Genomic DNA, 23,877 nt, shown 5'->3' on the forward strand with positions numbered 1-23,877 from the left:
ATGTTTTTATGCAAATTTGAGGACTATAAAAATACAAACTATACCTATGGAACAGAAGCAACTTTATATTATTACTTAGGTCTTTATGTCAGCTAAATAATTTATAGTGATTTCAAGGGTTAAAATGTTAAAATTGCAAACGGAATCCATTGAATTAATTTCTCACTTTGGGTTTAAAAAATATTTTTTCCTACACAAACTTCTCATTGTGGAATAGAGAGTGTATTAAATTTTGATTTCAACACCCATTTTATTTCTCTCTCTATTGTAAGAGACACCCTTAGTGCTTTTCGTGGGTTTCTTTCTCCTATGGATCAATGTGTCTGTTAATTACTTTGATTTAAATTTGTAACAGGCCAAATGATTATCAGTTCTTTGATGTGGTTAAGGAGCCCTCCAGCGAATCCAATGAATTTGGACATTGCTCTGGGCTTGTACTGAAAGCTCTTTAAAGTCATTCTCTAAAAACCTGGCTAAGAAGTCTAAGGATAGCTGTGGCACACGATATATCACTTCTTTATTTTACAATAAAATGTGCTGTATTTTATTTACAATAAAATGTGTTACTGCTTTGACAGCAGTAACCTAATGGACTAGGTACACAGAAGGAGGATCTTAGCTCTAAGACTAGTAGATCTCTCCATCAGAAAACAATTCCTAAAAAGAGGATTGCAGTTATAATCTTAAATTACTGTCTACTACACAGAAAAATTTGAACTTGGAAAAGACTCAGTTGCTCTGTTTGCCTTTCAGTCCCCCAAACAGATCAAAGCAGTGAAATAAATGCATCTCAGATGAAAGTGCAAACATTTAGCTGCATAACATGCAGATGTAAATTGCTGAGCAGATACTCAGCGTTACATATAATTGTATCATTAAGGAAGATTTAGGCCTATTTGTGACAATGGTAAGTTTTCCAGGCTAAAAACACTTTCTCAACTATAGTACTAGTTCTTCCAAGGCTTCTCAGTTTGTTTTTTGGTTTTGTTTTAGTTATTATTAGTAATTTAGTTCTATTAGTATTATTAGTATTTATTTAGTTATTATTAGATAGCAGTCATCCCAAAGACAAAATTTTGCTCTTTGCTTTGTTATTTGTACAATGAACTGCAAAGAAAAGTGCTAGAATTTCTTTATAGAAGCAAATGTATATTCCAGTCTGTTTGAAGAAATATAATTCATCCAATTTAATATCCGATATCATGTCAAGAAAGCAAAGAGAAATATCTAAGTCTGTATCTATTACACCCCTAGTAATCTGTACTAAAAAAAAATGTGGTTTTACTCAATAACCTTTCGTTGAGATAATTATTCACACTTTACATAAAGAGATTAAATGGTATTTCCAGCTCTATAAAAAAATCCTAAACCACAAAGCAAAAGCTCTTCGTTGTCTTGCTGGCATTGAAATTCAAATCCCATCAGGACTACAGCAGTGTGGACCCAATCCAGCAAAGCAGTAAAAAACATCTGATTTTAAGCAGGCAAGATTATATATTTAACATGAGAACATGTTTAAGTAATTCTCCTATCATGGCAAGAGAGCTTAGGTCCTCACAGAAGTTAGGAAAAAATAATGAAGCACAGGAATCATGGTAAAAGCAACCTGTGTTACACCACTGGGAGTTTACGCTGGAACATGAGGGAAAACAAACAGGATTATTTTATGCTTGATAACAAATTACCATCTCATATGTGCTGTTGGATCATCATTACACAGCAGGTCAGTTCCACTGTTCAGTCAGCATAATCTCTGCAAGCTTTCTCCTATGTGCCAGGAGAAAGCCAGTATCTGCATTATTAGTCAAATTTAAAAAAATACTACTTGGTACTTGGGCAAATATAGTCAGTTAGGTTTCAGCACACATCATAAATAAATCCACATCTGATCTCTTGGAGCTCTTCTATAACATGAAAACCCTGCTCTCTCTGATTTCCTCATATTGCTCTTTGAAGTCTGTAAGGCAGGTTTGAGTTCAAGGTGATTGGAAGAAATTGAGAATGCTTTGTTCAAAAATGCTTGGCTGTAATCCAATTCTGTTTCACTGGAGATCACAAGGAGTTTCATTATTTTGGAACAGTTTGGTAATAGCCAGTCATTTTTGCTCAAAGAGCAATTTCACGAAATCAGAGCAAGCAGACTTTTAATTTTAAATAGTACTTATTTTAAAAAAAACATTTCTTCTAGGGGAAAAAGTCCTCAAGAAGTTGTAAAATTTAAGTTCAAGGCCTGATATTTAGCCTAGACTAACGGAATTACTGAACAGCTCATTACCGTGGGACAAATTAATTATATGGTTTAATCACACGCTAAATTATTCGTGTGTTCCTAATCAGATTAAAGACTACATAACAGAGCCTGTATGGCATTTGGGAAGTCATTAACTTAAATAGCACACTAAGTGAAAGCTAGTGAATGACAGACAAAGCATTTCTGAGTGCATTTCTGCATGACCACTCAGGAATCCAAGCACTCACATACTTACTATCAGTTGGTCTGCAGGAAAAGAATCATCTTCCTGATGGAAGGTTTAACAGTAATCACTGCATTTTAATTTAGTGCAGTTTTGTACGTCCTGCAGCTCAAGTAAGTTTAAGATATGACGTATATTCACATATTTTGAGTCTGTAATATGCAGACTGAAGGCAACTTTAAATTTCAGTTAAACTGACGCAGATTTAGCATACGAGCACACCTATTCAATGCAATTGTTTTTCACAATAACTGCAAGCAAAATTATCTGTTTAAGAAGTTCTGTATTAATAAGAAACAGTATGATTGGCTTTCCATGCGCCCTCTCTGAGATCATACCACCATTGTTCCCTCCTCTATTTGCTGCTGATTTGGCACTTTAAATTCACACAAACCTGAATATAGAAATGGTGGGCACCTACCAAAAATTAGGATACTGCATTCAACCACTGCTTAAACTACTTCACATCAACACATAAGAGAGATTTGGAGCTAGATCCTTAATTGTGAAAATCAGCACAAAGTTGAAAAAAGTGCTGAATGAAACGAGCAAATGGAGAAGATCACTGTGTATTTTTAAATGCTGTGCTGCCAAAACAAGTTTTCATGAGGTAAGAAATAGCTTGTAAAGAAAAGATGATCTCTGTTCAAACCTTTCATAAAATTGTTTAAAAGTCTGTTAACTTCTGCCTCCACCTGTGCTGGTAAGACCTGGAATACAAAATACCCAACTTTTAAATTTAAAGTACGTTTTGATGAATCATCTCACATACAGAGACAGACTATGCCCACATTTACCAAAGTGGCTTAAAAACATATGAGCATTTTTAGATACCATCGAAACAGGATCTCTAAAACCTTTATACTGAAACAATCACTTCTGATACGCATTTTTATGATATGGCTGTTGATGACACCTTTTAGGCCAAGAGATGTAGGAAGAATGCTGCTAATTTTTAATTGGAGATTTTTCCAAGGCTAGAGTGTCTAGTATTTCCAAATACAGGGAGCCTGACTAGCTTTTTTGCTGACAGAATTTACTGAAAGCCAATCTAATGCACAAACTGTGTACATGGCTTGATTTTTCATGGCCTTCAAGGAACTTCTTCCAATCCACATTTTGCATCACACCATGGCATTATTTTTAGCAGTTTCAGTTATCACAGGCCCTAAAAGAATTCTTCCCAAGGAAGCAGCAGAAGTGGGGTCTGATTTGTGTCCATGTGTTTGCACACACTTAACACACACCTGCCCACAGGCATATTGGTGTTTTGATGAAATGTGAAGGTGTACCTTCACAAGCACTCAGCTCATTATTTATATCCTCTCTCTCCCCCTCTCTCTATATATAAATATAAAAATATAAATATATATATTTATATCCTGAGTATTTATTTATATATGAGAGGGTGAGATTCCATCCTGTGAGACAGATGAGTATGGGTTAGATCTGATGAGCAGGAAGTACAGGACGGCTCATGGAAAGCCTTTTTTCCTGCACTGGAGAGGTAGAAGGGTACGTGACCAGGGATCCAGAACAGCTTTGAAATACGACTGATTATTAAGGAAGGAGAGACAAGTTTGGATTGCTCATTGAGTGATGAAGTCAGCCTGCTTTTTAAGGGGAATAGTCCAAACAGACATGCCTGGTAATCTCTAGAGTTAATGACCTACTGAACAGTTACTGGTTCAGAGAGTTTACCTCCTAGTAAATCTGCGTGGGCACCTGCAGCTATCACAGCACTACAATGACAGCTTTGTCTGCAATGGACACAAAGAGAAATGCCAGGTTGTAATTAAAATGCACACTGGAAACTGACACAGCTTTCTCCCAATGCCCATCATTTCCTGTAAGAAAACTTTACCAATGGAGAAATTAAGAAGTGTCCGTAAAATAAGCCACAGAAACAACCACATTAATTTTAAAGATAATTTGACAGACCAATTTCTAAAGAGGTATTTTAATTTTAATACTATGCCAGATAGTATTTTCCAACAGCAAATCCAGAAGCAGCCAGCAGCAGGAGTCAGTGGCATTATCCATTTAACAGACAGAGAAAGGGACACACTGGGAAGAGGAACAGCTTGCCTGCATTTAAACCTTAGCCTAGCAGCAGAGTAAAGCATGGACTGCAACATCCCCCTTACATACCATAGAATATTACAGTTTTGTGGATACATTGCCAGCCATCTCACCAACACAAAATAAAGCTGTAGTGGATTAAAAAAATCCCAAACCCAAAACCAAACCCAAACCAACCAAATTGACAGTTTGCATTAAGACGGAAAGAATTGCAATTAAGAGGAAAAAAAAGCTCATCTGAAACACTCAAGCAACTAGAAAAGCCATCTTAATAAGTGTATAGCTCTTTCACAAGAACAGAAATTAACTGTGCTCTTTAGCTGCAGTAACACCAGTGTAGTGGATGTAAGCCTATCATACCACATATACCACTTTTCAAATGTCAGAGACCGTGAGGCATTGTTGAGGCATTACAACATTTGATTTTAGACATCACACATAAAGCACATTAAGTTTGGACTGATCAGCTCAAAATGGGATACTATGCAACAAACAGGTGCTACAAACAACAGAGCTGCCCCGTGGAAGGCTGTCTGGCTGGCCAAGGGACAGCACGTCTGCCTCCACTGATTTTATTACTTCCTTCTCTGCAGGAACTCCATCACAATACCGACTCATTAAAAAAGTGAAAATTTGGAGCACATTCAACTGTTCATTAAAAACGAGAAATGCACTCGCATTTTTCCACCGCTGTCACTGTTATTTGCACAGGACTATGAGGAAATAGATAATTACAGATAAAATTCACAGAGCCTGGGGTTCACCCACAACCACTCTAAGTATTTCTCAGGCACAAACCCACTCTGTGCTGTCTATTCACAAATATAAATCCCATACCAAGCTAGATCTCAGACATATCATTGAAAAAAAGGAGCAGACTAAAGGGCAGGACATTGGAGGGAGTTTTGTAAAGCCCTGCTGGGGGCTCCTCTCATCTAGCACATTACCCAACTCCTCCGAAGTCTGACTAGGAGCCTTACCCTAGTATGCATGTTTATACTAAAGCAGGAAGCAAGACTGCTTGCACAGATGCCTGTCAGCAAGTCTTAGGAACTGGCTCTCTCCCTTTAATCAGGGCACCACTAAACACCCTCACACCACTCAGCCCTGGGCTCTGAACGGCAGTCTCTCTCACATGCCATGTGGAAAGTGTCAGCATGGAAGGGAAAGTGTGGGACTGTTCCTTTTTTGTAGTTCTTGTACTGAATAAATTTAATATCACAGGAAGCTGTATTAATGGAGAGACCAAAGACTTCCATCTTGAGAAAAACTTTAAAAAAATGTAATATAAAAATAAATATACATAAAAACATTTTATTTTTTTAAAGAAGTCATTAGAAATGATACCATCTGGTAAAATAACATGACACTTACCAATCACACCAATCTTGTGACAGGAGCCATGTTCACATAAGTGTGATGAGACTGACTCCTCTCAGGTTCAACATAAATTGTACAGCAATATTCAACAAATCACTTCCTCATAGCATATATTTTTTCCTGACATTATTAAAACTGTGGAATATCTTAGCAGATAGAGTTTTGAATTGCCCTGATGCATAAATCAGTCCTTATTTTTAATTCATTTGTTACATACAAGTTTTTCTTCAGTAATCACACTCATTAACCGGTGACTAGATTAATATCCTTGAAAGAATAAAAATCAGTCACACATAAATGCAAAAGGTTTAAATTCTCCCCTGGTAACACCACATCAACATCACATCAAAGATGACAAGCACTATGCAAATAGCATTTCCTAAGGATTGGGATCTTTTGGTCCCTTCTGAAAGTTCATAAGTATTAGCCTTCATTCACAAACAGGAAACTGAAACACAGCAAGGTTACAGAGGGTGACCAAGCCCGAGTGAGTTAGCTCAGAAGCAAAGCCAGACCCCGCGTCCAAGCTGTGTCCTTCCAGTTCTAGGCAGCTCGCAGAGGAATCAGGAGTGGGCAGTTTAACTATGGATCAAATCACTCCCTGGGCACAGGAAGCCAAGAAAACAGAACCCAGAAGCAGTTTTCTGTATGGTTGTTTGGCCATGTTTCATCTATAAAATAACAGAAGTCATTCAAAAACTGTTTTTGAGGTGTGTTGAACTCTGTATGAAAAGGCATGGTAACCACAACAAAGAAGGCTTTGGTTAAGAACATCGCTAATGACTAATTTATGCATACTTTAGAAGCATTTTTACAAGTAACTTTTCACTATTCTGACCTTCTCATTTTCTTGGTAAAATTCATATAGACAAATACCCAAGCAGAGATCCATGGTGCAATGAATGAATCTAGGGCTATACCATCTGGTTTCAGAAACATTAAAAACACAGACATAGGAGAGCAAGTTTTACCTACTGTTACAGAAACTGAAGATAGAAGTATCTATAGTTTCTCTTCTATTTAATGACAGTACAACTATGTACACTTAGACAGGAATAGCCAGTTCAAGTCTCATAAAACTGTTACAGTACACACAGATAGCAGCTGTAAATCTCATGCAGCAATTTAACACCAGATAACAGCTTTTCAGCTTCACGCCATGAGCAACAACGGGTCTGAATCTGCTATACAATAGATATTTCTGTGATGTCCTTCAAATTTACCCCACTGTATTCTGATTAGGCTTTCAGTAATACAGGAGAGAACCAAGGAATTAGACATTAATTAGAACCAATATGTACATTCAAATTCAATTACACTTTTAAGTGTCATTTAAACCATGATTTGTTACCTACAGTGTTCTGATAGGCATTTTCACATTCTCCATCACTCATAAAATAGAGATTTTTTTTTCTCTATTTGTTTCAATAGTGTGCATTTAAAGACAGCTAACTAATATCCTAAATAGCACTCTATGTGGGAAATGGCTCAATAAAATGTAGTATAATAATTTTTCTCTGACAAGGAAAAATGGCTTTTAACCACTTTTAAGAGTCACCCAGCCCTCTGTCTCAAATGCTGGCTACTAGAGATTGACAGAAGGGCTTGAAGTCATCAATTTAATCAGGACTGCATCTGACAGCCTTAATTCATATATCTCAATTGTTTTGGGTATTAAAATATGACAAATAGATCCCAATCAGAATTTTGTATAATGCATATTATAATTATCACCTCCTGCAGGAATGAATCCTAGGATCTGTGTGGATTATTTTAGGGTCTTACAGGATACTATTGATCAATCTGCTTAGCCAACACTGGTAATAAAGTCACTTGCAAGTAAGATAAAAATAATCACCCTACCTCAAATGTCAGCAGGGGATGGAGAATGCCTCACGCCTCCTTCAGCTCGACTGCAGATCACAACCTTCTCCAGCCATCCCAGCACCTTCATGAAAACAGGAGAAACAGACAAGAGATGAGCTCTGGAACAGCAAAGGTCACCTGTGGTGGGAGGGCACCATGACAAAATCCAGGCTGGTGTCCTGGTCCTGCTGTCCCCGAGGGAAGGCCACCAGCAGGGCCGTGTGCCTGGCGGCGCCGAGCACAGCACCTGGGCTGCTCACTCAAACTGCGCCGGGCCCGAGCCCCGTGCCGCCGGGGCCTGCCAAGCCCCAGCACCCTGCCAACCTTGACATTAACGCGAACACACACCCAAAGGGCAAAGAGAGGTCAAGGTGACTGATCAACTCATCCTTAATGCACATTCCTGGTGAAAATCAGCTGCCCTGAAAGTAATCTCTGAACCACCAAGAGGATGAGCAGTATCTCACTACTACCACAACAACAACAACAACAACAACAACAACTCCTCCTACTACCACTTCAGAAAACAAATTACAGCACAGTAACTTATACACTGGTGAAATTAAGAAAAAGTATTTCATTTCCCTCTTAAAGGAGGATGTCTAAGTCTCAGGAATATGGCATGCTGATAAAAAAAAAGTAGTATGTTGTGTTCCGAATTCCTAAGCACATTTTCGCTGCCATGATATTTTGGCACAGCAGCAGCATCCAAAAGAGTTCTTAACTAGCAGCATTTTTCTGTTAAAGAAAAATAACATAAATTCAACATGGAAAGTTACTTCTTCCCAAGAATTCAAGTCAGCTTTTGAAAGCACTTTAATAAGTCAGATATTTAAAAAGTCAAATAATACTCACATTATTTGAATAATTCACAATAATCTGGTTTCTAGTAAGTGGGACTACAAAAAGACAACCAGATTTCACAGTATCAAGCTCTTTAAAACACGGGGGGAAAAAAATCAGACTGCAAAATCCCTCAAATAGCATTTAAAGAACTACTGTGTACGTGCAACTGAATGCCTAGGGTCACACTGCCCTAGCCTGAACAAGAAAAAAGTAACATTTTAGAAGAGAATTTTCCTTTACTGACTTAGTACTAGCTGAAAAAAGAGCAGCAAGAATTTTTTGTACCCCCAGAATTTCTATCTGTTATGTATAATTTTAATGTATAATTTTATTGTACAGATAGACCACTAAACAAGGGAAAGCAAAATGTTCTTTTGAGTGAAAGTTTCATCAATATTTCTCTGGAATCCTTCTATAGTGCAATGTGTAAAAGGCTGTCACCTCTGAATTTATACTAAAAAGCCCCAAAACAATACCCTCCCCACCTACCAAATGAGAAAATTCTTCAATATAGAGAAAAATTAAACAGACATTTGAAATAAACAGAAAGCTGTTTCCATGCAAAAGCATGACTAATATGTAGTTACTATTAAAAAAAAAATCATCCTATGTGTGATTATCCAAAGTAAAATGTCAAAGCTCTGTTCCCTCCTGGTTCACATCATGTAGACAAGCCCCTACATTATGAGTCTTTACATTAGTCTACCCCATAATGTGCTCAGCCAAATTCTATTATCACACTTTTTAGAAAGCGCCTGCTCACATTTCAGCAGGCTGAGAATATTACTGATTGAGTCCCGCATTCATATGTAATTCTACAAGGAGTCTTGCGTTAATTTCTGACTTTTGAAAGAACTCTGAATTTCAGGCAGAGTAACTGAGCAGTGAGCCACAACTCTCATTTCCAAAAATAAAAGGACAGCTTAGTATGGAACAAAGTTATAAAGTCTAAGCCAGCTATTGACTGAAGTGAGCTGCTAAGGACTACTGACAAATTCCTTTTTCAAAACACTCGCTGTGGCACTAACAAGGGGAAATGACCTTTATATGACAAAGTCAGAATCCTATTACAATAGGACAGAAAAAATTATTCCAGTAGTCCTTCCAAAATATTTTGAAACCCTGCTCAGCGGCAGAAAAGATCTCTCAGCTACTTTATAGGCAACAAAGGGAAATGTCCTAAGTTCTGATTACCTGATTGTACTCAGAACATTTTGTTTCACTCTTGGCAGCTGTGGCGATGTGCTCCAACCCCTGCTGCTTTCTGCTTGTGCAACAGCCACCCGGGGTGGTTGTGACGGCTACATCTGGCTCACAGATACCAACACAATAGTTAAGGGCCATAAATCTTGCTTGACACCTAAGGCCTGTGAGGCTTATTCAACAGCTGAGGGCTGTTGAGCATGCGCCAAACGAAGTACAGCTGCTGTGCAAATATGACCATAAGTCAATCATCTCCATAAACAGTGGGCAGCCTGAGGCTTGGTCAGCTCTCCTGCACAGAAGGGGCTGTGTTCCAGGAGCTCCCCTTCAGCATGGACACCTCCCTACATTACTTCTTGGGGCTGAGAGACTCCTTGCCTTAGAAGATTCTTGTTAAGTAATTAGTAACATGCTGAACTTCAAAATTTTACCTAAGTGACATAAAACATTGATTGTGCAATTACAATCCTTTAGCTACAAAGTGTTGACCAAGTCTGGGACTAAGTCTGGATCCAGACACAACTAAACTGCCATCAGAAAATTCAGAACACAGGCGAGTCCTTTGAACCTTGTGACTGAACAGGATGGTCTCCTGGACAGTTCTGTATAACCCCATCCTCTGTGCTGTAAAAAATCAAGTATATCTTGCCATTAAATATTGTTAAACTGCTGACGCATTTACCACCAAACTTTGTTAAATGGCTGTTTTACCTCAATAAAGATATTGCTACTTCTCTCTTGCAGGTGAAGTGCGTCACTCTATCTGTGGCAGCAGCAAGGGGTGATAGCACAAAAAATGCCGGCAGCAACAGTTTAGAACAGCCATACAAGCACAAAATCAGCTATGTTTGCACTTGGCTCTGACAGTTCATTATGTGTGAAAAACAGGCATTACCGTACATAAGGTAATAAACTGGATGTTAAAATGATTAGCAGTCTCCCTTTAAAATGATTCTTGGAAAAACTGCAGCTTTGAAAAGGGTAACACAGATACACATGAATAAGTGATACAGGTGAAGCTCGGGTTTTTTTTTCAGAGACACATATTTTGCCAGAAGTACATTTGATTACTGTAATCCACAAGGCAAATAAAAGGATTACAGCACTGAGTTGATAGGGCCCATCCAAACTAGTTTGTTTCACAAAATAAGAAACAGACCCAGACGCATCAGTGCCTTAACTGGGATGTGAGGATCTTTGCCCATTATTATCTTCTCATTATGTCCTAAGCTAACCTACTAGAAAATAATAATCTGGACAAGATCAAATGGACTCAAATGTGCCAGAAGTTCTTTTAGTCTTCAAAAAAGCATCTAAGGAAAGATCCAGTGCTGAAAAAAAGCTCAGGAGGTCTACACTGTGATGCAAGGCCAAATACAGGAATTAATACACCTCTTTGGCCTTTTAAAAGAAACCACCAGTATTGTAAAGGATGCAAACAGAAATCCTAGCAATTTCACTTGACAAACAACATAGCTCTTGTGGTATACAGAAATTCAGACTGCCTTACTTAAGCGAAATATGTCATATTCCCAGCTACAGCTAATTATCTTGTGCTGGAGAAATGTTATGAAGAATAGTTTAGTCAATGTTTATAGAAAGTATTTTGAGATCTGGGCAGCTGGAAATCCAGAACTCTATTAGCTGAAACTGTTGCTGACATATCAGCAACTTAAAAGGAAAAGTCTTTTGATAAATTAACACGAAAATGACAAAGAAAAGATTAGAAAAAAGATCTATTACTGGATTATTGTAGACACTTCTTATGTCCACACTTAAGAGACTAACTAACTTCAAAAGAGGGTGGACATAAAAATGTTGCTTGAAGTCTGGAGCACCTTTTAACAATCAAGGTAATACCCAGTTAGCTGAGAAAAATACATAATGGATTACTGTACCTGGTGATAATCCACATGTGGCAGAAACAATAAGCACTAGATTGCTCTTTAAGGAAACATAAGAGATACTAAGGAATCAAAAATAGAAATAATGAACAAAAATATTTTACAAGGCTGAAACAAAATGAAAACTGGAATTTACTAAAAGATAAATAATATTAATTTTAAAAAATCTCCATCACTTTTACTTGCTGTTCAAGTAAACAAATTACTGGGCACAAGTAACTGATGATCTGTGTAACAGAAATGGAGAAAATCAGGCAGTGCAACAGTGTCAGACATTATCTGGTCCAATCCCATTCTTCACAGCCAGATCACTTAATGCAATGAATGCAATTCAATTAATCTCCTTTTTGATTAAACATTTCTCAATAGGCACATAAAATGTCAGTTGATATGGAAAAACAAATTTATTAATACTAACTAAAAAAAAAAACTGTTCACAGAACTAAGATTGTAAAAAGGGAGAGGGAAAAAATACAGAATTTTTGAAAAGCAAATACAGCATATTCAGAAAATCACCCAAAATTGTCAGCGCTCTAAGAAAAGACACAGTGCACAGAATGACTTGGCAAACTGTTAATACAGAAACATATAAACAGTATTTATTGGATAAAAAAAGTTCATGACTAACCAGCACAGTGAGTAAACATTTTATGCTTTGAAGTACAGGGTTTATAATTCAGAGATACAAATGTTATTTTAGGCTTCCTGGTGCCTTAGTATGTAACTCGGGCAAAGACAAAACCTCCATGGTTCCCATTCCCCCTCTACTTTTTGGAATGGTGCAACCTTAGCACATCGTTCTTCAGAACAAAGGAGAGAGATTTAGGGGATAGCAGCAAATTTACCTTATCTCCATCACTGCTACGTTTGAGTTTAGTTTGGCCATTAAATCTTGTAGCTGTTACCCTAAGCATTTCTAATGTTTAAATGACTGGCTTTACAAATTCTACAAATTGGTCACATTCAAACAAAGTGTTACCTGTGAGTGATTACTTTCTCCAACCTTCTCTTCACTCAACAGCAAATACAAAAAGCCCACTTTGTTGTCATATCCTAAAACAGCTACTCCATTTCCTGCCTCACTATCACACCTTTTTCCTCAAAAAGGCTAAAATTTGCCATTTCAGTTTAACAAGGTTCAGATTTCACCGACATGAGAAACGTAACTCTTTGCTAGTTACTGAGTATTTTGAGTTTCACTCAAAATTTTGTAACATAATGGGCTGATCTTTCTACACTTCTGAAATGTTCTCAGCATTTCAGTCCTGAACTGCACTGTCTCAGAGCTTCTGCAGTCAGGGGAATCTGGACATCACTTGGCTACACAGAGCAATGCCTAAACCCTCCACCACTGACCACACAGCTCCAAGGTCTGCGTGACTGGTGCTATCAAGAAGGAGCCCCTGTGAAGAGATTAAGCATTAAAGAAAGGGGTGCACAGAAGTTTGCTAAGAAGAAAGGTGTTGAAGTCAGCCAGGAGTGAAAAGTGTGGCTGGAAAGTGCACAGGGGCATCTAGGGCTGAAGGGCTAAAATGCAGCCCCTTCCACCTACTCTAGATGCCCAGCCAGGGGCTGAGTGAGGCATCCAGGCCGCACCAGATGCTCCTGCAATATGCTGAGATACTTGTGGCCTCAACTACTGCTGGGATATGAGTGAATGTACAAATCATGTTCAAAATAAATATTTTGTTATTATAAAATACTAGTCTTAATTTTGTTCTTCAACAACACCATTGAGGTATCATGTAACAGGCAAAAAGTCACTAAGATTTATATCGTAGTTGTGGCTTTTCTATTGCCCTCTGTTGCAAGCTACATATGTACTTTATATATTTTCATATTCTAAATATATTTCTATTGTGGGAATCCTCCACAATTTTGGAAAACAAATATTCTTAGTGCTAGAGGGCTGTCTGTTTAACGAAGCCACAGGAGCCATATATGCTATGGCTTTTAATAGCTGTTTTCCAAACTCTAAAAATTGCTGAAGAAGAAACACTTTTTGTTGGTTTTAGTCTTCTCTTTCTTCAAACTTTCAAAATTTCTACTTTCTAAAATCTAAATCTAAAGAATAACCCTACAACAAAGAAGATAATAGATCAGGGAAAAAATATTTTAAAGACCTCAAGTAAGACACTCAACATTTTATTTCAGAGTCCAATCCAGTTCCTTAACTCTCCAACAGGGAGATCTCCAATCCACTTCCTTAACTCAGTGAAGATTATACATGGCATTACTGGCCTGTGTCACCCATGGAAAGAGAGACCCAGAAGAGATATTCTATGCCTCAAATTCTGAAGCCTATACAACAAGGACACTTTAGAGTAGATTTTCTATTTTTCTTCTATTCTATTCTAAACATTCTATTATTCGATTCTTTTATTAGATCAATAGAAGAAGGAACACAGCTCCAGAATTCCTCCTTGGAAGTCAATCACAATGAGGCACTTGGGAAATCTAAGCATTTAATTCATACCCTTCCACTCATCTTTCCTAAGACTGCCTGGGCTTGCATCAATGTATATATTCAAATTAAAGGTTTTATGAATAAAATACAAGTTTCCGTTTCATGTAGCAAGTCCTTGTCATAGCCATCATTTACTTTCTCTTAAATTCTGCTTCTGATTTTCATGTACATTTGCATCCACACTGCCTCTTTCGCTTGAAATCTTTTTGATACATCTCAGGAAAAGAACAAGACAATGTGTTATCCAGCCAATAAAAAATTGAGTTCAACTAAAAGACCATCAGTATCAAAAACTAAGATTTCTTTACCTGTGGCTAACTAAGGAACAGAAAGTATCATTAGCAGGATTTTTTTGGGGGCTGGGGTCAGAATTTACATAGGAATGGGATGGAGAATTCCTCCAGAGTCTTTTACCTGAGGTCTCAAGCGAGAACACATATCTTGTGCAATTCAAATCTCCAGCCAAGTACTTCTCCATTGATTTAGGCATGTTTTTCCTTCTAAAAATATTAAATCAACAATCTTAAATCAGACTCAGGAATTCAAAGAGGCCTATTTTCAGAGGTTGGCAGGAACACCACTGATGGCAGGATGCAGCTTCCAGCCTGTAGCCAATATTAGACTGAATTAGGAATATAAAATTACTTATGTATTTACCTACCTATACTTATTTCATATAGGTATTTATTTCTAACTGTCATACATTTTATAAAGTCCACAACAGAAATACTGAATAATTGCAAAAGACAATCACACTCACTTAACTTTCAATTAAAACAAGGGCATCCTCTTCCCATTTCAGTATGCAGTCATCATAAAGCTTCGATGAAGAGAGTCCTGTATGCCTAATTAGATAATCTCTAATAGCTTCCTTATGACATAATTATACCTTGATGGTAAATGATGTCATTAAAAACAAAGAGATTTGCAGTTTTCTTGCCTTTGTAAGGAATGTTTAATAGCTGAATAGATGTTACACAGAATGCTTCTGGGCTTAACAACTAGATTCCCACAAAGCATGTGCATTTATACAGGTGCAAATTATGTTTCCTTGTTCTTTCATTTAATGGTAAGTTTAATGTAAAGTTCAATTCACCCCTTCACCCACTATTATAAACTTGAATACTCATTTTCCATTACTGAATAATTAACTTCATGAAGCTCTTATTTACCTGTTCAGTGTTTAGGAACCTAGATGAAGGGATCAAGGGTTTTATTTGTTACAATGTGAGTCTTTGAAAAGATTATTTACAAGCATCTATTTTTGTAAGCAGTTCTGTACTGGGCACAAAGGAGAATGAAGTAAACTTTCTGGAAATAAAACCTGAACATGATTTAAGAAAAACAATATACCAAACCCAGAATGAAAAAAGTGACCTACACAGATAAATTAAAAAGTTTCACTGAAAAGAAACCCTAAGGTTAAAAAAAAAAAAAAAAGAATGAAAAAGAGAGAGGGAAAAAAGGCATCATATTTCAAACAACTTTCAATTCAACTTGTTCCTCATAACTCTGGTGCATGCTACCTTGCCTTGCCAAAAATAATGAATCAGAACAGCGGACAGCAGTTAAGATTGCCAGGGCAGCATGAATTATAGAATTGATCATTGTCAGACTGAAAACTCACAATAACGGTTATAAAGATAAAAGTAGCATTTCAGAATTTGGTCACAGATCTGAAAAAGAAAAGTGTAGATATGGTTTTGTGAGTTACTTTGGTTTTAGAGTGCTTTGTTTCCTTCTAAAGTAGCTCTAAGTCCTCAGACCACATGCTGATATCAGAACATTTCAGTAATTTTATCATTTGGAACTTTAGATCAATCAATGATTTAAGATTTTTTATGAAATATAGATTACTTTGGTAGCTGATTATTCAAAGACTTAAAACGGAAAGCAATTGTTTCCAGCAATTTCAGTTGCAGTAGCAGTGTGAGAAACTGAAAGTGCTTCTCACCAGGGTGAGTATTCTTCTCCAAACTCATGAATTTTTAATAAAAATTATCACATAAAATCACACCCAAATGCCAAAGCAAGACACAGTTACCATGCCATGAATTTGCTGCTTCTGAGTATCAGCCTAGAGAGCCCAGCAGACAGGATCTGCTGCACTCATTTACCTGTGAAAGCCAGTGCACAGAATACTGAGGTAGGAAGAGATTTATCCTGTGAGAGCATTTCCTACCAGCAACAATCCATTCCTGTAATCACAGCTGAAGTGACACCCATCAGGAGAAATCACCCCAACAATTAATTGATTTACTTAAATAATTTACGTAGGAAAGCCAGTTTCAAGCTAACAATACATCCTCTTTTTCTCATAAGCACACCACAGACCCACTCTTTCAGAATGTCACAGCTGCCACAATGCCTACAGCAAGTATCAAGACTGGCAGGTAGAATACATGCATGCCCTCAGACCCATCCTTCAAAGGGTGTTCATACTCTTGATGAATGACTCCTAAGAGTCTTTCAGCTTTTTAGGATATAGTGGGTCCTATCACATCCCTAAGAACTAGACTTGTCAACAGGGAAGTGTGAATAAGGACGTATCTGAATGAGCATAGATGAATTCAACTCTGACAGTGCAAGCAAGAGCTCAAATGACACTCCCTGTGCATTACAAAAATTAAGGGAGAAGAAGTAAGAGTGTAACAAAGCCTGAGGGTGGAATTAAACATGTGTAGAGAAATTAATAGAGTAATAAAATATTCACTGTTTACACTTGAGGGACAAGGGTGACTGCACAGGCAGGGCAAGAGAGAGGACAAGAAAAGCCTGGTAAGGTAGATACGCTGGTGGGGTGGCTGGATGTCATGTAACAAAATTTGGATTTCTTATTCACCATGAGCCAGAAAACACTCTATGGCAAAATGTTCAAAATAACCAAAGAAGATTCAAAACAGAGCAACAAAACTCACAGTTTTGTACAGCACAGTCTGTGCTGATCAACAGCTCATCTCCAGGCTGGCCCACAGATCAGCTCTTCCCACTTGGGCAATGACTCAAGGATAGCATCATTCAGACAGCATGGGTGGTGTCGCTCTGCTACAGAGGCCCAGCTTCTTTTCTAGGTATCCAAAAAGTGCTCCAGGGGCATTATGGAGAACACTGAACAAACTCTGTGTTCCTTTTATGAGTCAACATTCAAGCCATTCTAAGACAGAGCCCAGGAAAGTGAAGGTAACTGCAGGTCACATCAATCTCCTGCTTGCTGAGAGATCTCTGAACAGTGCAGGTAAAATACACCAGGGAGCTGCCACACAGCTACTCCAGATGGGCCATTGTCCCAGTGCTGCCACAAGATCACCAGCCAGTACAACTCATCTACTACTTTCCCCCTCTGATATCTTTCCTTTTGAAGAAAAGAGGAAAGGAGTGGATTAGCATTGAAAGAGGCGGAAGATTTCTCTCAACTATTAACTAGATGGATTCTTTTTTTTTTTTGGTCTACTCTAAATCCTTCATCTCCCTCCTCTTGCTCTCTGTCCCAGTACTCTCTTCCTCTCCCTCATGCTGTCTTCTGACCTTTCACTCTAGGGCTCTACTTTTCCACTATAAATATGTTCAGTATTACTCATCTTACAAAATTCTCTGTTCTACCAGCCCAGAACTGTCATGGATCTTCCTACAATTTTCACCTCAAACTCATCAAGCCAAACACATCCACTCACTAAAAGTCTAATCATCGAGACTTTAAAATACAGATCTTTTGCACCTCAAGAAAGTTCCTGAAGATTTTTTTTTTGAAAACAAATCAGAATCTTAATTCTACTCAGTCTTCTTTGCTCACTGCTCTGATTGAACTCCACAAATCTGTTTTTTTGTGAGGGCTTCCATTTTAGCTCCTCACTTTCAAACTCACTCCCTCCTTCCCTCTTGTCTTTTGGAAGTCTCAACCAGAAACAGTAGCTTTGCATATATGTAAATTCCTCTGACTGAGCACACTCCTCCTACTTCTTATTCCAAATGAATTTCTCTTGTCACACTGAAAAATACAGCTGGGAATAAATTGAAAATAACTGTAAACTCAAACTGACTTTAACAGAAGTGAGATTCAATGAAAGTCTGCAAAAAATTTCTTTTCTTCCCCCTGAACTTAGTATCCGCTGCAGTATTATATAAAAAGGCAATAATTTGTTTGTTTGAAGATATTATTTAAAATTTTACTTCAATTTTACTCCAAATCTTACTTCAAAGGTTAAAGGACAACTAAAATGAAAGACATTTAAAGGCCAAAGCAAATTTAAATAAATCATCCCCTCAAGTAATTAAAAAAATAAAAAAGGAAATTCTTGCCAGAAAGAAATTAGTTGAATAGCTTAAAGCTGCACAAAAAAGAAAATTAAGAGTTCACTGATCTAATTTTTAGCAAAAGATTGCATACAGCTGAAGAACAGTTTTTTTTTTGCCATGTCAACACAAAAGAACACTAAGGGAAATATGAAGTGTCTATCTGATATAACGACTTCTTCACTGAAAATTACTTTGTTTCTTTTATTTGATGCCAAAATAATAGTAAATTAAGGCAATCAGAAGGCATTTCACTACCACTGCTTATACCTGATAAACACAAATAGCTAATGCTTTTGAATGATAGTAGCTGTCTCCACACTAAGAACAAAATCACACTAGCTTCTGATTAATCAAAACATATCAATTACTCTACTGTTAACTGAATTGAGATATAGATGACTTCTATCTACATTACTTCATAAATATGCATTTTTTTAAAATAAAGTGGCAACTGCCTACCTTTCATAATAATTTGTGCTTATAATTAGAATGACTGCTATATTTGTTTCCATGTCATGTGTACTTAGGCAGATGTAAATTTCTGCAGAGAAACCTCTTAATATGGATTTTCTTTTCCTTTTTATTTTCCTTTTTTTTTTAAGAGAAGAAGAGCAGATACAAAACAAAGTAGAGTTAGTGAAATGTGGTAGGCAGAAACAAAAGATTAGGAATCCCAGAACATTTCACATATTTGTGACAGATGTAGGCACTAGCATCCTGGAAATCCCAACTCCCACACATACACATTGGGGCCATATGATGTGCTCAAGTAGTACAAATTTCACTGGAATGATCAGGGCAGGGTTAAGCATTAGGAATGCCTTATAATGGCAATAGACACTAACCCAAATACCATTCACTTCAACTGCAGAATAGTGATTTTGGCATTACTCATACAACTTCCCTCATTTTTAGACAGCAAAAACAAACTGGTATGGCTATATATACATTGAACCAGCAGTTGAGTTGCTTACCAATTAAATTCTCCAATTGTCCTAGCTCAGAACTCACTTAACAAAATATAATTATCCTCAAGTGCCATTTTGTTAAACACCCCAAAAAGAAATAAACCCCCACAGGCAGTGTGAACTAATTTCCCCTCCCCACCATAGGGCAAATATAGAGTATCTACAACAGGACTAGGGCTTCCTGGGAAAAGCCTGCATCTCAGTCCAATACCAACAACATGGGTAACATGAACATGTAAAATAAAAAGTTTGAAAATGGGAGATATTATGACTTCATTTTAAAATTGACACTTATTTCCCCCCACACAGTACTTGAAATCTTTAGAGTGTGGTATCTTCCCTTCTGATTCTCCAGAATGTTTCTATAGGATGCTACCAGGTCCTCTGATACATTAGTGAAATCACACAAGGGCAGAGAATACATTAGTTCAGATATGCTGGAGTTGGATTCTATTTTTTAAAAGTAAAAAGGAGAAGCATCTCTTATACAGCAAAATGCTAACTAGCTAATTATGTGTATGTGAAACATATGAGGAGTTCCTAACATGGAAAATCGCCAGTGCCTGCTTATGCATCATTTACCTTGAGAAGTGGACTCAGTTCTCAGCCACAAGCCTGCATAGTTAAGATTTCAAGGATGCTGCAACACTCAGGAATGTTCCCTCACACCACTCTTACTGCCCTGCGTTGCTGAAGGAATGGCCTGTGAAGCACCACTGAAGTCTGTAAGACAGATGGCTGAGTGATCCTGGACAGAAAATGGGGCATTTCTAATGAAAAGCTGAAAGTTCTGTTTCCCACAATTCCTTTGCATGATTTACAGCAATCGTGGTAATTTAAAACTGGCAACCGCAGACCAGAATGCTTGACTACTATTGTTTCAGTAGCACAATCAAATTACCCCTTTTGGGCTTTTACAATTAACTTGTTAGATGCATGTGTTACCACTTCCTAAACAGTAATATTATCAGATGAAGAAATTCAGCAGGGAACAGCAACAGGAAAAGTACTGAATATAATTCCTAATCTGAGCCCCAGAGAGAAATCCTTTATCATAATATGCATTTTATGCATAAATATAATTTTAGAAACTTTTATGGTAATATGTTCTTTTCCATTCCAGTCCTAGAAAAGTAATGAAAGAAGGTCTTTAAAAATAAACATATAAAATTCCTGAACACTAAGATAATTGCATGTATGTTTAAGTAATCCCTCAGGCTCTCAAAGGTTTAATTAAGACTCTAAGCTACAAAGAAACCAACTGCCAAAACTAACACCAGCCAGATACCTGCTTCTCTGCCATGTTAGGATTGTGAATTATGGCAAGATCCTTTTGTAAGCATGCATGATGAACCAGCCAGAAGTGTAAAAGGTCATTCTTTTCTTGCACTCACTTTTTGGATGAGATTTCTCATCAACATTAATAAGCTAATTCCACATGACTGACATGCAGCTCCGAAAAACTCAGAATATTACAATAAACATTGTTGCACTCCTGTCACTGTGGTATTACGCTGAGCAACAGGGATGCAGAATAAAGCCTTCTTTATGCATCACTTTCAGGAAAAAATGATGAATCACACAGGTAAGCAGCTTAGCAGTACTTGCTCTCTAAAATAAATGTAGAGTAAAACCCTGGGATCACTTGGCACTTTTACTAAGGAATCTGGATGTTTAATAAACCACAGATCTAAGAATGGCAGTGAAGGTAGTTGATGGCTCATACTAATCAGATTCTTTCCTTTCCAAGAAAGGGCATGGCATGGCAACAGTGGCAGACACCACTCTGTGTTTACACACTGCCCTGCCCAGCTGTGGGTGCAAAATGGTATGAATATTGTGTGTAGCTCCTCTGTTGCTGCTCAAATCCTCTCTTCACTATCACTTTTGTTTTACTGCGGTTCTGACTGTGGAGAGACAGCAGCCTCTCAGAGGTATATTTCCACTTGTTTACTATGTATTCAGGATTTCATCCAGCAATCTTGTGGCTTGCTCCTGTTAAGCCCAAGTTATATCAGCCTAAAGCATTAAGGGAACAGCCCAGAACACCATACTTTCCACAGCTGTAGCTGTAGAAATACCTTGTAGTAAAACAAAGATTTTGCAAACAGTATCACAATTAGCTACTCTTAAATGCAGCAACAACTCGAAAATTTGCCTTCAATTAAATAAATATGAAGACTCAAGAAAAGTTACTGTACTGCTATGAGAATATACCAGCACCCCGGTGAGCAGTACTAGCCTCTTCAAAACCTCCCTGATGGTGGCAGCTGTGTGAGCATAAGGGTCTGCTGTACTATAAGAATCAAATAGGTGCTTCAAACCACCAAATGAGCAAAGCGTGCTCATTTAAAGAGCATTATTGTTGGTGGAAGCATCAAGAGATACTGATTTGGGTTTAACTGCAGAGGAAAATTGAAACAGTTAGGTTTATATCAAGAGAATAAATATATTGTGACCAGATCCCTACTCAGTTGAAATTATTATGGAGACATAAAACATCATAGAAACCCAGATGGCTGGGTTCAAACGAAGTTGGCAGTCTTCAAATGAAGAAAATATAACTCAAGTGAATTTCCCTTATTTTCTCTAGTTCATGTGCATAAACGCTTGAGAATTTTACATGAATGTCAAGTTTAAATAAACCAAGTCAATATGGGAAAAGAATATTTTCACCTTTTAGAAAAAGTTGTGATGGTGATGAGAATTTATTTTCTTAATGAAAGATGAACAGAGCCCTTATACTTTTGCTTAAAGGTCTTTTCCTGCTGTTCTCTATCTGTCATATTTTATTCTTAACTGAGAACATCAGGGATTAATGATCTCCTTAAACAGTGCTAGCAAAAAAATAAGAGTCTGTAATATTAAAAAGGTGAACAGCTCACAATGGTATGCATTATATGGCTTAGACATAGCTCAAGAGCAGGACAAATAATAGACAAACATTCTTAGGCTTCTGAAGACAAAGGTTTCGTGTCCATAGAATTATCAGTGTCTTCCAGAGTAACACTTGCAATTCTTGGGCTTGTTATTTCTAGCTCACATTTTGAAGAATCTCATGTGTTTGTATTTCAGATATTTCAAAAGCATATGAAAAACATGCCACAGAGGTACAAATTACTATCCTTCTGTTTAACATCAGCCACCGTTATTTTCAGGCGTATTGTCTTATTCTATTCCCCAAAAAATCCTGGTATTTCAATGCTATATTCATACAAGTCAGTTTATTTTATTTATATTCCTTTACATTTAGACCCCTGCTCTGAAAGCCAACTACTTGCCAGCTGCCAGCTTTAGAAAGAAAACACAGAATGATGCAAATTAATTTGCTATTCAACAGAGCCAAGATGAATTGCTCATAAACTATGGGCCAGCAGCATGAATACACTGATAAACTTCCACAACCTATATTTACCTTCTATGCAACAAAAACTTTCTTACTGAAAGGCAGAGATCTGTCATTGTCTATAGAGACTTGTGGCAAACCAAATAGTTCCAAAAAGAACTACCTGACTTCCTTATTATTGCTCCAGCATCCAAATTATTTATAAGCAAGATTGAGTAGGTGCACCATCTGCACTGAGGCAGAGTGCTCTGTCCTCTCTCTGGACTGCACAGGAGGACAAGTGCTGGCAGCCCTGACAGCATGGGAAGATGGCATTTGCATCAGGTACCAGAGGAGGCATCAAGAGCCACTCAGCTTCCATAGAAGCAGCCTACACACAGTATAAAAGAGCTCTGCATAATATTCCACGGTATTTTGATAGATAAGCTGGAAAAAAAGTGGATCAATTTCAGGTACTTTCCCACTGCAAACTCATGCGGAATACAGCTCACACTTAATGCAGCCATCTTGTTTTAAGAAGCACCTAGCAAGCTCAATATATAGCACAGGTTTTGGTTTGGTTTTATTTTTGTATTTAGGTGCTACTCATGCATATTCTAGTAGTAGTGGTAATTGATAAATTAAATATATAATGAAATATATTTTATAAATATATTTATATAAATAAAAACAGTTAGACCTGAAAGTTCACTTTCTGAAAACCTGGACCATTAGAGCCAAGCCTTAATGTTTTTAGTTTGGCTGCTGTGTTATTTTTAATACAAGGTGGAACCCCATGGCACTCTAGAGGAAGCTGCTTTGTATTTATAAGCTTTTGAATCCCATTAACTCCAGGCATTACTAGACACAACTGCCCAGTGACACAGTGGTGGCCATCAAAAGCTGAGGTGATGCAAGCACTAGGTATTGTGACTTGAATACTGCACTGACTGCCAAAACCACAGGACAGCACCAAAGCATACATACACAATTCAAAGTGCCTTGATGTTTAGTATGAGGTTCTGAGAAAACAGATCTTGCTAAGACTAAATTGTAACATGTAGAGATT

General features: G+C 37.4%; 1 protein-coding gene across 1 annotated transcript in view; it reads right to left on the reverse strand.

The window, feature by feature from the left end:
* Positions 1-23,877, reverse strand: part of GHR (growth hormone receptor) — a 147,627-nt gene that overhangs the window by 69,113 nt on the left and 54,637 nt on the right. Inside the window, exon 2 of the mRNA XM_005422009.2 lies at positions 7,800-7,884. The gene's annotated coding sequence lies outside the window, so the exon portion shown is untranslated. The remainder of the gene's footprint in view (positions 1-7,799; positions 7,885-23,877) is intronic.

Source organism: Geospiza fortis, unplaced genomic scaffold (genome assembly GCF_000277835.1).
Source record: "Geospiza fortis unplaced genomic scaffold, GeoFor_1.0 scaffold443, whole genome shotgun sequence".
In the NCBI taxonomy this organism is placed as follows: Eukaryota; Metazoa; Chordata; class Aves; order Passeriformes; family Thraupidae; genus Geospiza; species Geospiza fortis.